The 16,790-nt window shown below is 40.3% G+C and overlaps 1 protein-coding gene across 4 annotated transcripts in view; it reads left to right on the plus strand.

The window, feature by feature from the left end:
* The window catches only part of LCORL (ligand dependent nuclear receptor corepressor like), an 83,644-nt gene that overhangs the window by 2,145 nt on the left and 64,709 nt on the right, over window positions 1-16,790 (plus strand). The window lies entirely within an intron of this gene.

Raw genomic sequence — 16,790 nt, forward strand, 5'->3', positions numbered from 1 at the left:
TTTTTTTTTTTTTTTTTTTTGGTGCGTAAGCACTTGGATGCCTGGGGCTGCGTGTTTGTGTCGATTCGACGGAGCTCTCCTGCTTACGGAAACAGAAATCACTGATCTTGAGATAGCGTGTCCGCGTCAGTGATCTGCGCTGACAGCTGAGCCCAGGAGCGCATCTCGGTGTAACCGAGAGGATGGGCAGCCCGGTGCGGCCCCGTGTGCGCAGGGCACGGCCGGTGCCTACGGGCAGTACGCTGCCGGGGAGCAGCCTTGCCCGCTTCCTTCCTGCTGCTTCTGCGAATCTCTGGTAACCTGGTGGCTGCTCCGTGCGTGTTTTGGAGCGCTGCTAAGCACCTGCTGTGGCACCTGTGGGTGTTAGGGCACCTGTATCTACTTGCACTCTTCTTAATCCTTCGAGAGGAACATGATATTCCTTCGGAAAGGAATTTTCATATACATATATTAGGAAAACCTGTGGAAAGAGTGTGGTTTAACTATGTATATGTAGGAAGAGCTTCCTCAGTGTAGGTGTTGTGGTAAACTGTGGTTTGGTGAACTGATCTCTCACAAGTTACATGTGAAATAGGCACTCCTCTGCTTACATCTTGCTTGGTGACATTTCAGTTTTAAATCTAAACTGGAATCCCAAAAGGCTGCTCGATAGCTGGAGGACTTTGAGCTGGTAGGAGCATGCTGTTGGGTGTGCTCAGGGAACGCAGTCGCACCTGACTGGAGTATGTGAGGGCTGCGCAGAAATGCACTGAGTGCTCCGTGAGATGAAGCGTCACTGTAGATTGGGACCTCTGCTGGGCAGATGTGTTGTGTTTGAGGAGCATCTTCCAACTCCTCTAGTGGCTCTTTCGCCGAGATTTGTTAAGTGTAAAACCAGAACCTAATTGCTTACACTTCTCTCAGATTACTCTGTGTTGTCACTTCATGCTCTTTTATTCCAACTAAAAGGAGATGGCTTCTTAGAATATAATTTCTTTTCATAATCATTATGCCAAATTCAATTAATAGAAAGGAGCCCTGTATTATGCAATTAGCAGGTGCAAAGGAGGAGAGACGTGGGCTATGGTTTAATTGTGAGGAGCTCTCTCCGGTAAGAGCTGTTACTTGGCATGCCTATGGAGCAGCCCATGGCTGAAAGCCTAAACAAAGTGGTGGAAAGTGAGTAGTCAGGGTAATAGAGGTAGAACACACTTTAATGTGGTTCTGTTTCCTTTAATGCTTAGGAATTCGGTAGTGTTAACTTCTAGATGAACTCTTAATTGAACATTTCTGTTTTTAAAGTTAGTTATTCTCACTCAGAAGAATATTCTTAAAGATTTGAAGAGTCGTGCTGAAACTAGTGTTATCTGGAAGGTCTAAAGGAAAGGAAAGTGGTGGATACGATTGGTGATATGATTTATTTGGCATAATGTAGGGGCTTTTCTCTACTCTTTTCGTGAGTCGTACCTATGTAGCAAAGCAAGGAAAATGATGTGGTGAAGTAGTAGTCTCCAAGCTCTTGAGCTAGCTTCGTGTCAAGGAGGAGGGATCTTGTAAGTCATTCCACTCTCATCAGTTCTTTTTTGCAAAAATTGGTGAAAGGTGATAGAGCTTTGTGGACTACAATTTGTCAAGCGTTATGTTAAGAATTGGAGCAAGAAAGTAGAACATATCATCTGCTAGCCCTTTGAATGAACAACTTCGTTTTGGTGTCTTGCATTGTGTACCATATTGATATAAATTTGATGAATGCATTTCTGTAGTGTAGTGTTACTTGAGCACCTTGAAATCCTTTGTATGTGAAGGATGCCTCATCTACTTGATTTATGGAAATGGTAAAGTGAGCCAGCGATAATCCTTCCAAGACACTGATTGCCCAGTTTGAGACTAATAGTCAGCAGATTGTTTGTATCCCCAACAGCAAGGTGGAAATTCTTTGGTTGTCTGAAGTGCGCTGTCTGCTTGAGGGTCAGTAACGGTTAGGGACCTCTGCTCCAAGGGCTCCTTTATTGAATAGTGGTTTTTTTGTCAAACCCTCATTGCCAACGTGAATGTTTGCATGGGTTTAAGAATTAAAAGCTTGTTTCTTGCCAGGCTATTATGTTAATTAGTGACTTGTGGAATATTACTTTATGTCCCAGGTTAAAATGTTCAAGCACTTAATCTTGAAGAGAAAAACATTGATAAAGTTCTACTGAAATTACCAGGAATCTGTTACTTGATATCTAACGTATTTGAAGGTACCAAAAAAAAAAAAACCCAAACCTCTTTGTGTTATAATTGAGTGGAATGTATTTACATAAATCCTAAATAGGTATGCAGTATGAAATGGCTGTTCAGATGGTAAGCTTTGTGCGTGTTATGCTGAACACTGAGCATTCCTAAGATGCCAAGGCTTCTCCTTATGGATGTGCCTTGATCCTGAGTACCTAGCTCTTGCATGACTCAGAGTTTAAAACCAGATGCTATTAGAAGTCATCTGTGGATCTTGATTCTGTAGGTCTTCTTGTGTGCAATACATGCTAACAAGTACCGTTTACAGCCTTGCTTACGTGTATGTTTTGTCCTATGTATGGTCTTTTTTACATAAGTAGCAAACAAAATACCCTTATTTCAAATTCTTGTGTTCATGGAAAACTGCCAGAAAGCCCAAAGTTGAAGTACCTATTTTATCCAGCAACCAGTTTCCACGGTGATTCATACTGAAAAATAATTTATAGAGATGCATATCAGAATGGCTCAAAGTTATGTTTCAGTGCCCTTTAAGTAAAACTTGGCAGTGTTTATTGGTTAAATGCATTAGAGGCATTGGTGTGGAGATATAAGTCTTGCTTTAGACTGCCGTCAGCCTTAAGAAATAGGATTTATGCAGTTCTCCAAAACAGTCATTGACCCCACTGATCAATTTTACTGGAACTTTACAGGTGAAGAGTTGGCAAGTGTGTAGAGTTCCCATAACTTTGATGTGGACAGAGCAGACCTAGTAATAGCTGGGGTGCATAAAGACACTACAACACAAACTGGTGCTCTTTGTTACGTTATCACGGTTTCTTATGCACAAAGAACGGTGCTGTAACATGAGACTTGTTAATGAAGAGTGCCAGGTAACTCCAGTCAGGGAAGCTGACATTTTCTTGCTGGGGCCTTGCATTGTGTTGTGAAAATATGGAAGACAGTGAATAACTTTTCACTGTGGATATTAAAGATTTTGATAATATAGACAACTAATTCATAAAAAAAAAATAAGTGCACCTTTACTTAGGAAGGACAGAAGTTCTATTGATCCTTTGATACAGCTCACACCTGACAGCAGATAGTCTTGCTATTGCTGCTTTCTTAGGAAAACTGAGAGCTGATGAAAATTTTTTTTTTGTCTGATTGTGAAATCATGTCATCTCCCTTGCTTTCATTGTCTCTTCAGGCATTTTTCTTTCTAAACTAGGATACATCGGTGTATCTAATTCTCTTTGTTCTGTTTTAATGATTCTAAACTTTCAGAGGTGTTGTTCTGTTTTGACAATATTTGAATTTCTGCTTCAGCTTGTTCTTTTTGAACAAGTTCAAGTGCACTTTCCAGGAAAACAAATTCCCATAAACAAGAGATTTGTAGCAACTGTGTTTGGTATTATCTCCACACTTGTAACACTCCTGCATGAGCTGTTTCATATCTTTGTTCCCACAATGTGGACAAATATTCTCACTTTCCGTGTGGCTGTAAGTACTCTGCAGCATGCTACTGGGTTTTGTTGTTGTTTTATAATGCCGCTGCAGTTTTACGTGCCAATGTTGTATCAGGTCTAATGATTCTACTGTACTTCTGTTATGTTGTGTCTGCTAGTGGTTGCTTTGATGGCCCGGTGCTCTTTACCTGTCAGGCCACTAACAGACTGTACAGAAGAATGGTCTCAAAATGATACCTGCTTTGGAACTTTTGCTTCCGTGGTGTTCTAGGTTCTCTAAACAGCAAATAAGGTTACTACAGCTATAAAGTCATTATCCAGTATGAGCGGTAATACTGGTGAGATTTTCCTGGGGTTCTGTTGTGCTTTGAGCTGTAATGTGAAATTCCTAGTACAACTCCAGTGTAAAACAGGCAAGAGAAGTAATCTGACTGTTCAGTTAGACGTTGGAAGGAAACTAGAAACAGAGGATATTGAAGGCTGGAAGGGACCTCTGGATGTCACTTGGCCAAAGCCACTTTCTTAAGCAGGGGCATCAAGAGCTGGTACCTGGGCTCACATCACACCGTAAGCATCACAGCTTTTGGAGATCTCCAAGGAGAAGGAGACTCCATTGCCTCTTGGCAACCTTGCCAGTGCTCTGTCACCCACACAGAACAGGTGCTCCAATCCCATCATCATCTTGATAGCCCTCCTTTGAACTCTTTTTCAGCACATCTGGGCCTCTCTTGCACTAAGGGGTCAAGCACACCAGGTACAATCTCATCAGTGCTAAGTAGAGGGAAAGGATCACCTCTCTTAACCTCCTGATGATACTTTGCCTAATGCAACAGGATTTAAGTTTAGACTGGAATCTCAGCACACACTCACAAGCAGTTCTAGATGCTGTTTTGAGGGTGGTGTCATGCAGAGAGTAGTTTAAACTGGTATTGCGGAGTTGGAATCAGAATTATTGAACGCACTGCATTATGAAATCACAATCTAAAAGTACAGCAAAGTACCATCTTGCATCATCAAGTCTCATGGAACTGTTACTAGAATGGAGAAACCATAATCCTGGCTGCGTGTTCCTGCTGCGCATATGCTTGTATCAGTGTTCAGTGGACCCCTGTTGGATCTGCTTTAACTCAGTGCTCGATTGTCAGTTTGAGAGGAGCTACTGGCTTGTGTAAAAAAAAAAAACAAAACAAAACAAAACAAAAAACTAGTGCAAGCACGAGGAGGGGAGTGGGACTGTGTGATAGAAACAGGGTGGATAACAGGAGAAATAAATCATTGGGTCAGTGTAGCTGCCTATGGCACTATCAGCTGACAGGGATGGAAGATAGTCCTGAACGTACCACCCTTACTTCCCCATTAAATAATCAGATTAATGAAAAATGGTTGGACCCAACTTGTGTATGTATGTCATTGGATGTTGCTGTGGTGTATCACATGAGCTGTCTTTAGACTGAAATGTGAGAAAACACATGGGAATTACTTTTCTTGTGTTGGAATATCTTTGTTTCAAATATGTACTGTTAAATCAGCTTCTCTCTCACAAGCCAACTCATCAGCTCCTCTCTCTACGTCTTGTCTGCTGCTGTCACTGCGTATTTTTGAGGGGATATCTTTTTTTTTCCCAGGGATACAATATAAGAAAAGTTAGAATAATGACATCCACAGGCTTAGTTTAAAAAACAGATGGGGACAGAATTGCTCTGTATATGTAGCAGTAGATTCGAGAGTATTTCACTGATCTGTTGAGGACCTGCATTTGTAAGAATATATAGAGCTTATATGAAAGGCAAAACTCTACCTGCTACACAGAGCATGCAGAGTGGAAGCAATGCATTGTCTGAATTGTTTGCACTTAAAAGTGTGTTGCAGAGCATACAAGTAAATATACTTGTCTTCAATAGTGTGGACAACATCTATGGTTGTTTTTTTGTGCTGCTTGTATCTAGATGGTAGTATATGGAAGCAATTCAAATTTTAAGTGTTCCTATGAAGTGCTGTAATCTTTGTCTATAGTTTTTAGGCATAGCTTGGACTTGATTATCGTATGTTCTTATATGGTAGCTGTTTATTTTTTATGTAATTGATGGTGAGCTGAGAAATTTGAACTCTGCTAGTCTTTCTGCATTGTACATACTAAGATACTACACGTTTCTTAAGCTGTAACTTCTGTAAACAAAAATGGAGATCATAGAATCATAGAATTGCTTAGGTTGGAAAAGACTTTCAAGATCATCAAGTCCAACCGCAACCTAACCATACTGCTCTAACAACCCACTGCTAGATCATGTCCCTGAGCACCACATCCAAACGGTTTTTAAACACATTCAGGGATGGTGACTCAACCACCTCCCTGGGGAGCCTGTTCCAGTGCTTAACAACCCTTTCTGTAAAGAAGTTTTTCCTGATTTCCAACCTAAACCTTCCCTTGTGCAACTTGAGGCCATTTCCCCTTGTCCTGTCACCAGGGAGAAGAGACCAACCCTGCTCTCACCGCAATCACCTTTCGGGTATTTGAAGAGAGCAATGAGGTCTCCCCTCAGCCTCCTCTTCCCCAGACTAAACAGCCCCAGTTCCTTTAGTCGCTCCTCGTAGGGCATATTCTCCAAGCCCTTCACCAGCCTTGTTGCCCTTCTTTGGAGCTGCTCCAGCACCTCAATGTCCTTTCTGTACTGAGGCTCCCAAAACTGAACACAGTACTCGAGGTGGGGCCTCACCAGTGCTGAGTACAGGGGCAGGATGTCTTCCCTAGTCCTGCTCACCACACCATTCCTGATCCAAGCCAGGATGCCTTTGGCCTTCTTGGCCACCTGGGCATGCTGCTGTCTCATATTCAGCCGGCTGTCCATCAGCACACCAAGGTCCCTTTCCATCAGGCAGCTTTCCAGCCACTCCTCCCCAAGCCTGTAGGGTTGCCTGGGGTTGTTGTGACCAAAGTGCAGAACCCGACACTTGGCCCTATTGAAACTCGTACGGTTTACCTTGGCCCATCGATGCAGTCTATCCAGGTCCCTCTGTAGTGCCTTTCTACCCTCCGGCAGATCAACACTCCCTCCCAACTTGGCGTTGTCTGCAAACTTACTGAGGGTGCACTCAATCCCCTCATCAAGATCATTGATAAAGATGTTGAATAGAAGTGGCCCCAGTACTGCACACTGGGGGACACTGCTCATGACTGGCTGCCAACTGGATTTAACTCCATTGACCACAACTCCTTGGGCCTGGCCATCCAGCCAGTGTTTCACCCAGCAGGGCGTATGCCCATCCAAACCATGGGCAGCCAGCTTCTCCATGAGGATGTTGTGGGGGACAGTGTCAAAGGCTTTACTGAAGTCCAGGTAGACCACATCGACAGCCTTACCTTCATCCACTAATCAGGTCACCTTGTCATAGAACGAGATCAGGTTTGTCAAGCAGGACCTGCTATTCATGAACCCATGCTGACTGAGCCTGATCCTCTGGTTGACCTTTAACTGATCTGTGGTGGCTCCCGAGATTGTCTGTTCCATAACCTTCCCTGGCACCGAGGTGAGACTGATGGGTCTATATCTACCAGGATCATTTTTCCGGCCCTGTTTGAAGATGGGAATCGCATTTGCCAGTTTCCAATCAACTGGAGTTAGTCTGGACTGTCGAAAGATGATGGAGAGTGGCTTGGCAACCACATCCGCCAACTCCCTTAGCACTCTAGGGTGCAATCCATCTGGCCCCATGGACTTGTGAGTGTCCAGCTTTCAGAGCAGGTCCAAAACCATCTCATCATGGATTATGAAGGGCCTGTTCTGTTCCTCATCCCTATCTACCTGCATAAGTGTCTGTGTGCCTCCAGAGCAACTAGTCTTAGTATTAAAGACTGAGGTAAAGAAGGCATTAAGAACCTCAGCCTTATCCTGATCCTCGGTCACCGTGTTGCCCTCAGCATCCAACAAGGGATGGAGATTCTCTCTTGCCTTCCTCTTACTGTTGATGTATTTATAGAAATATTTCTTGTTGTCTTTCACCTTAGTGGCTCGGTTCAGTTCTAGCTGGGCTTTGGCTTTCTAATTTTCTCCCTGCACAGCTTCACTGCATGCTTGTACGCCTCGTAAGTCGCTTGCCCCCTTTTCCAAAGACCATAAACTTTCCTTTTGTTCCTGAGTTCAAGCAAAAGGTTTCTGTTCAGCCAGACCAGTCTCCCACCTCGTTGGCTTGTTACTTGGGGATATTTGTAGTTACAACGCCACTCTCAGTTTTCACTTAGAGCTGTCATTCAGTAACACTGTACTAACAACTGAAGCTAGAAACTTTTGTTTTTCTGTTGATCCATAACACTATTTCACTGTTATTTCTTTCTGGACTTAATGTACCTTCATGATATGTAGACTGGTATAAGGATTCATTCATTAAACTACTCAATAGACTATATTGTAAAATTAATCTAGCTTACAGCTAACCCAACAAACAAGAGGGGGAAACGTGTCAGGAGAGAGAAGGAAGGAAGGGTCAGAACTAGTTTAGCTTGGCACAGCTTCCTAAGCAGGTTTACTATGTACCTGCTGTTTCTCCTGAGTCAAGTGTAAGTGGCTTCCCAGGATAGAACAAGGCTTCTGATTTATTTTTTTTTTCTAACTGCTTCTTTTAGCAACAGTTTTTTGAGGGGAGTTTAAAATGAGCTGGAAACTAAATTGACCGAACAGCATCCAAATCAACAAGATTACAGTGCTGCTAGCAATAATGTGGTTCTGCTTATCCTCCCTTTGTGGTGTTACTGGTCTGATCTAATAGCCAGCTGCCCTCCTGTTATAAGTTGTTCTGGGGGACCTACGATGATTTTTGTTGTTCTGGGTAAGTTTTCTGTTGAGTCTGCTGAACTGGTTTGCTGTGGTAGTAAGCACTAATAGTTGTGTGAGGGGAAAGAAAAGGAGTTTGTCACACTGATTGATTTATCAGATCAGCTCATGTTGTTGAGGAGCTGTATTCCCGTCGCTGGCAAGTAGCCAGGACTCATACTGCCTACAGCTACAATGGGGAAAATTAGCACCTCTCCCCCTTATCCGCCCCCTGACTTTTTTTATTTCTCAGCTCTATTATATGGGTGTTTTGTATAGGCAGTTACAATGGATCTCTTCTTCTTGAATATGATTCAGGTATCAAGGCTTCAAACAAGGTTGTTATTCTAACCTTTAGAGTTCAGTGTGTTTATGTGCAGTTTGGGGATCAGCCAGAGCTTTATAGACTTCACTAACTTAAACTTCTTTGTCGTGGTTAGGACCTTGTCTTTCACTTTATCTGTGTACTCAGAGGAAACTTTGATAGGTTGGGACATTGATAGAGAACTGAATTTGTGTTTCACATTTTCGCTATCAAACTTCTGAAAAATAGGTTGTCATTAAATTTAGTTACCATATATTCTGGAGGGGACTGAAAAGCTTCTTTGAGGGTGTAAAGTTATTATGTGATATATCTTTTTGTCACTACCAATCTACCACTTTATCTTTCCATCTGCTGAAGGCATAGAGGAGCCAGGAAGAAGGGAGGGGAGAATAAGAAAGATGGATGTAGTGGTTCATCTATTTAATACCATAAGGGAGTAGATGATGTATTGCAAAGAGCATGGGATTCTGAATCCGCAGAAGTGCATTGAGCAGTAAAGGTTGAATCCCCTTTTTATTGGATGTGATCAGCTGCATATGACTTCTCAGATCAAAGACGCGTGTGGCAAGTCGTCGTATTTTTGTTTCCATTTCTGGCACAAACCTGCTTCCTGTATAATACCTTGAAATTGGATTAACCCCTTCTTAGATAAGTGTTTTGTTTCTCCCAGAATTCTTCTGAGGTCTGCATTGTTACTTTTAATTACTTGATTCTTAACCTCCATCTAGACTTGCATCTCTGTGTCACTGTGTTGTACTGTAGGGGTGAGAGCTGGGTAAATGTCACTAGATGTAAATTTGTAATTTATTTCTTAAGGCCTGTTGGTAAATAGAAGATTGCAGAACTTGTAGCCTCTTTGTTTTTCAACTCTCAGATTCCGTGTAACTTAGTGGTGTCCTGTTCTTGTAATGTGGGACATCCTAGCTTTTGTGGTAACTGGAGATCACTCACATTTAAGGAGCATTTCTTTGGAAATAATTGCTGCTTTGCTGTGTTGTATTCTGAAGCACTACACGCTAATTTAAAAAATGCACAGTTTTCAGATTATAAATACTTATCTTCCTCATTCCACACAAGTCTCAGCTTCTTCAAACCATCTGAGTTGAAGACTTAGTCAAAATCTTTTACATAAAGGGTAATAATTACCACTATCATAATTCTGCTGCTTTATGAACTAGCTTCCTAAGCAGAGGTCAGTATAGTTAATCCAAGGTTGAATATGCTGCTGCTTTTCATAACTTCTGTCAAAAAAAGGTTTGTACATCATATTTGGTTTATTTTTCATGTTCAAAAAAAGCTACACAATTAAATTCCAGATTAAAATTTTACTGGTGCAAAACTGCTGAGTACCTTTGATTAATAATATTGCTGCCATATATAATGCAGATTATAGTAAGCTGCTCTTTTGTGATTGGTAGATTGGATGCAAGTCATTTGGCGGGGGAGAGAAAAATAAGATCTACTTGAGGTCTACAGCTGCCTTAAACTGCTCTGTATAAAGTGCCAACTGTACTAAATTCAGTCTCAAAAGTTTGCTGTGATACCAGTTGAGCAATGCAGAGGCTGTGGGCTTCCTCAAATTCTGGTTCGTGTGCCTTCAACCAGGTTATTCAAGGAATAACCTGGGCCACTCTATCTTTTAATCCTTCAACTTTTGTGAGCAGTATTTTCCTATCTTTGACTTTTTAAAATTACCGAATTGTCATCTTCCAATCCTTCATGTATTGTTTGTTATTTTTTTAAGTAATACTGACGTCTCAACAAAAAGTTCTCTTAGCTTTTGATTTTTTTTATGTATTTCCGTATAGAGTATCCTCATAATTTATTTGCTTTACACTAAAAATGTGCTTACCAAGGTAATTTATACTTTCCATCAAGAGGCTTCTGCAGTGTCTTCCTCGAAGTGTCCAATCCGCTCAGTTTCTTCATTCAGGTGTTGCTGCTAGGTTCTGCATTGTGTGGTACTCGAGGGAATGGATTCTTCATACCGCCTTATTCAGGAAATATCAGCCTCTGGTGATCGTGCTGTGCCAAGAAGTGCTCTATCTTCTTATTATGGATTTCTGCATGCTTGTCAGTAGTCATGTGAAAGGACTGAACTGTTCTCTTCTGGAAATTGATTCCAAAATCATTCTGGCTATAAGCGTGTGTCCTTATTTTCAGTCTAAATAAATTGGTTTGTATTGTAGGAATGTTTTTCTTTGCAGTTTTTTCCTTTTGCTTTCCCTTCCTGTTTTTCCCCTTTTTCCTTCAATATTTATTTTTACTCAGGTATTCTAACTTACTCAACATGGTAAAAACTGAATATTAGTGGATAATGACTGCTGATGACTCAAGTCACTGTAGTGGATTTGAATTTTAAACAGTTGTTCAAGCAAGTGGGGAAAAAATGTAGGTACAAATGTCCATGCTAATGCAGGCTGCTAGTAGCTGATACTGTTCAAAATTTACTGTCTGTAACATGGTACAATCCCATTTGCAGTGTCAAGCTCTTGTGATCTGTTTGAGAAGCCTTTCGTTCTGTTACAGTTTGAATGGGTTCTATGGAGTCATTCTAAACATTACTTCAAACAAAGAATAGTCAGGCACTTGTTCAGTAGGGGTCATGATCGTCTCTGCACTATCAGATCAGAACAACTCAGTGGTTTATCATGATCTGTTAGAGAAATTTATCTTCATTTTGATAACTGATTTACTAGGTTATTCTGCTGTAAGTTGTTACTACTGTGTGGGTGTGTGATTTTGAAGCAACAGAAAACTTTAGTGTTAATCTCTGGTGTCATCTGGTTATGAATACTTTCTGTGACCCTTTTCTTAGTCCTAAAAGAAGTGGAGGCATCTTATGGAAATCATTCTGTTAAAATAATAAAAAGGCAGATAATGTCAGGTGTTTCCTTCATGCTTGTTCCCTGTAAAGAATCTGTTTGTTTATTAAATTTGATCATTCTTCCCTCCTTTCTTTTGTTTTCTTAGTTCTGCTTTCTTCTCGAGAGGTGAAACTAGAACTACATGTACTATTCAAGACCGCATCAGTGTCAACTCATGGTGGAGGAAGAGCACTGGCAACCCCAGGACATTCTTGTGATTTTTCCGCTGTTGAAAACTAACCATATACTTCTGTCTTTAACCAGTTATCTATGTATGTAATGCCTTTGACTCTGTTCCTTGGAAAGCTTTAAAAAAGCTTTTGTTTTTTGATCTAGTTAAAAAGGCTGGGATGTTAATATGAGAGAGGTTTTCTGTACTTAGTGTACAATAGCACTGAGTCAGGTAGACTCTGAGGAGCAGGAGAGAGGCAGTTCCTTCCCTGGCAGTAGCTGACCTTGTAATCAGTCAGAATTTCAGGTATGCTTGTATACTTCTTTTGGTGGTTGATAAGGTGTATTTAGCAAGTCATATGGTAAAATTTACTCTAAACGAAACCTTCCAATAACTCATCTGGGTTATTATAACCCGGCTGCATTACTTGTTGTCTTCCTTCTTTTTTTGTTACTTCCACATCAGTTTTGTGTGTTGCACAAATACCCTTCATACTTGACACAGTTTTACCTTGAATGCCAATTCATGTATCTGTCCTAGCCCTAAGAGATGAATATGCTATCAGTCATGTCTGAATTGTTGGCATAATCTCCAGCAAGAGATCTTTGTCACACAGACCTTTAGGGAGTGAACTGAAAATTCAGTGGATTGTGGATTTCTTGTTTATCTAGTCAATAGTTTCTGCACTGATGTTGTGGGCAAAGAAGCTGTGAAGATGCTCCATATACTTCTGTGTGTCCATAAGGAAACTTGGTTGGTACAATGATTTTTTGCTACTTAAACTTGTGGTCTTACATGCTGAATATGCCTCTTAATTGGTGACTTCAGAAATACTTGCCCGAGGTTCCGGGAGGGATGGTCTAAGCCCAGTTTTATGTGAGGACTTCAGCTTTCTGCCTGTCATGGCATTTCGAGAGCTGTTGTTTGAAGTGATGGGAAGTTGTTTTTGATTCTTTAACGTTCTTGGAAGAGATCATAGAATCCTTAGAGTTGGAAGGGACATTTAAAAGTCATCTAGTCCAACTCCCTTGCACTAAACGGGGACATCTACAGTTGGATCAGGTTGCTCAGAGCCTAGCCCAGCCTGGCCTTGAATGTCTCCAGGGGCAGGAGGCATTGGTGTTTTTCTCAAAATCTCTCTCAGGGATCAAATCACTTTTGTTTTTTTTTTGAGGAAACTGATGTTAACTGTCCTTCTTAAAGGTAGTAGAAAAACTGCTTCAAGAGTTTTTGTTTGTTGTTTTTTCAAGAACTTCTTATCAATATCCTGGGTAGGAACAACAGGTTGCACATCTACTCACTTTGTCTGCTTCATTAGTCACCAAGCATCATAGGCCATCACAAACTCAGAAGCACCTGAGCAGTCTCTTCTACTGCTGTCTGCAAGAATAGCCACTTGGTGGTGATTTGGATGGTGCATTTGAAGAGTTCTTCTTTGTGACACTATAGTTCTCCACTTACCCTCTGAGATCCAACTGACCTGATCATGTGGCAAACAGTAATTATTAAGCAGCTTTGTCACTAGTAAATCTATAATGGTCCCCTAGCTTCCTTCATTCTTGTCCTTGTCGATCAGTAATGAAGGCTGTTTTGCTCTTTGTGGATTATGAGTGACCCTGACCTGTGAGACTTAAGAAGTTTGGTACCAGATAAGTAAATTCATATGACATATTCCAGAATACTAGAACTGAGACTTATCTGATTCCTGTGGTAGTTTCCCTCTTGCTGGGAATACATACTGTAATCATATTTTTATTATTTTTTTAATAGAAATTCTAATCTTGTATTCTTGACCTTGAAGATCAAGCTGGCCTTCTGAAGTAGTTCCTGTTACCTTCCTAAGTTGTTTTATTAGCAGGGAGAATTAGCGTACTTAAAGATCAGTCCAAACTGCTGAAGTTTACCGTTTCACATCGCTTGAGTCTTGCTGGAAGCAGTAGGATAGAACTATCATGGATAAGAGAAACTTGCTGGATTTTGAATGGAATACTAGAACTTGGTGGAGGTTCTGTCTCTTCTGGTTTTCTTATGGTTCACGGTGTTCCAGGAGAAAAAGTAATCACTGTGTTGGTTTTTCCTTAATGCTTCTGATTCAGATGCACTACTTCTCAGCTACTTAAACACAGTACAGAATTTCATGCGGTTTTGTTCATTTTAAGGAATAAAATAGCTATATAATTCCTCCTCTCTTTTCTACGTAATATGAAATGAAGAGGTATAATTTCAGATTTTTTTTAAAGTAGGCTAATGAACTCGGATTGATTTTTCACTTCAAGAAATGTGTATTTTGTTCTGCTAAGGAGGAATGTGTGCTGCAATACAGAAGGAATGGAGTGTTTCTAAGTTTGTTGTCCACTGTGTTTAAATCTGTGCTCTTTTCTGTACTCCCCATGATTATAGTATTAAAAATCCTCCCATTATGTACTTGAAACGTCTGTTTTTCCTTGATCTCTCTCTTGCCCAGTCAGTTGTTAATAATGTGAGTTTTATAAAAGATAGAAATTATTTACAGAATTGTTATGAATTTGACTAATTTCCAATAAATTCCCGTAGTAGGTATGGTATAATTTTCTCGCTTCATGGTTTGTGTTTCTCACCAGATGTGGGTCTGAGTCCAAAACTTGGAATCTTGCCACTTGGTGCTGTGTTTTGTGCCATTTAATGATTGGTCGGAAGTTAATCAAATTCTATAGGTATGTGCTTATTACACTTTAAAACTTAAAAAGCAAACCCAAAAGTGAAGTAGCTATTTAGTCTAAAATATGTCAAATGCTTTAAAGCTAAAATAAGAGACCAATTCACTTCCTATTCTCTTGTGTCTGGCATCTTTTCTGTATGCCTAATGTAGAGAGAAAAATTTGTATTCAGGGTCTTTGTTTCTTTATTTCTGCTTTTTTCTATCTCCAGTGAAAACTGGTAAAATTCGGCCTTCATCATCATATGTTAAATAATTGAAAGTCTGTATGCGTGCACATAGTCTTTTTAGTTATAACACACAGGTTCAACAGAAGTAACTATACTTTCCAACTCAAAGGATTTTATGATAAAATGTAGACTGCAGATTGGTTGTGCATGACATGTAAATTGAGATATGCTACCTATTTACTTGGAATGATGTTATTACTTCTTGTATGCGTTGGGTGTGTTCAAGACCAAATTTGAGTTCACAGTTTAAATTAATTTAGAGTTCTTTTAGCCTAACTGAAACATGTGAGGCACTTTCAGTCTTAACTTCAAATTCTAGAAGACCTTGTGAAGAAAGGAGATGCAGTTACTACCTCATATTTCAATTGGAGTTTTTACATAGATTTGTGCTTAGTTCTTGTTGACCTAGTTGACATGTTGCCAATTCCAAACTATGTCTAATTTACCAAGCCTAATTTTGTTTAGATACAAAATTGATGGCTATGTGTGGAATTCTGGGTGGAGGTATTAGCCAGGTCTTTGAAAGAAGAAAGCTAAAGACGCAAATATGTGGCATAGGTATCATAGAGTGTTGAAATGTAAGCTGATGACAAATGTACCAAATTAACTGGTGGCTTAAAGGCATGTTGCACTCATTGATAAAAATTAGTATATGTCCAAGATTATTAAAAATATACAAACCCTGATCCAATTTATTAAAAAATGCCATCAACATGTCTGGAAATAAAAACTTTGTAGAATTTATAGGGCTGATGTGTTTACTTCATGATAATTTGACATCTAAATACAAGATACCTCTCATTCTGCAACTTCAGCAGATAATAAATAAGTTGTGTGAGTTGATTTCAGGGAACCACCGTGTGCAGTCTAGTTGAAGGATTTCATACAACTGCAAACTCTTCTTAATAGTAAAAAAATCCAATTTCTCATTACAAAGGAGTTTGATCTACTAGGAGAAAAGAGTGATTTTTCTTTTACTCATCATTTCAATTATAAAGAAACACGAGAATTCCCATGAAGTAGAAACTCGGAATCCTTTAGTAAAGCCCACCTGCTTAATTTACTGTCAGCCATCAGTTTCATGGATTGCTCCTGAAAGTGTGTGAGTTTGTTAGCTTGCAGCAGAGCCATGGTATACTACAGAATCCTACGGTTCAGTTTCTCGAGCTCGTCAGGCTTGGAATGTTTTTGAATTAAATACTCTTTTGGCTCGGTGAACTCACGTTTTCTGATAACTGTGTTTTTTTCAACAGCTTTCTGCAGACTTTGCCTTTTTAGCAGAAGGCTTCATGGTTTTCACTATGATAATCCAGGAAGTGTGCTAGACCTATTCATTCATTCGTTCGTTGATTGCTAGACTTTCTCCTAGATGCTGGTTGCATGTGTGGCACTGCACAGTAGTAAAGTGATGTTGTGACCTTTTCATTGTTACTGACTTGCTGTGGGCTTCACTTCTCCGGGATGATTTAAGTAAGCATCTGAATAGGCATTTGTGTGGGAATGAAGCCTTTATCTAACAGTCCTGAGCTTTGGGGGTGAAATAGCCATCCTTTCCAGTTCTCTTGTTCATCCTAAAATCATTATTAAAAAGCAAGAGCACGCTTTGAACATGTGGTCTTCTGAAGTAATGGTTGTTTCTGTTTTAGTCTTAAGTAAAACTCTTATCACTCTTAAAACAGTTAAATTTATACCAGCCACGTAAGGAGATTGCAAGCGTTTTTCCAGGCTGGACAGTATCTTTTTTTGTTTACATGATATATTCAGTCTGAACTTTCTTCTCTAGGTATACACACTACAAACTTGTAACCGCACTAAATTATCATAGAATCATAGAATGATTTGGGTTGGAAGGGTCCTTTATGATCACCTAGTTCCAACCCTCCTGCCATAGGCAGGGGCACTTCTCTCTAGATCAGGTTGCTCAAAGCCCCATCCAGCCTGGCCTTGAATATCTCCAGGGTGGGGACATCCACAACCTCATTGAACAACCTATTCCAGTGTCTCATCACCCTCACAGTAAAGAATTTCTTCCAAATA

This window comes from Numida meleagris, chromosome 4 (genome assembly GCF_002078875.1).
Source record: "Numida meleagris isolate 19003 breed g44 Domestic line chromosome 4, NumMel1.0, whole genome shotgun sequence".
NCBI classification, from domain to species: domain Eukaryota; kingdom Metazoa; phylum Chordata; class Aves; order Galliformes; family Numididae; genus Numida; species Numida meleagris.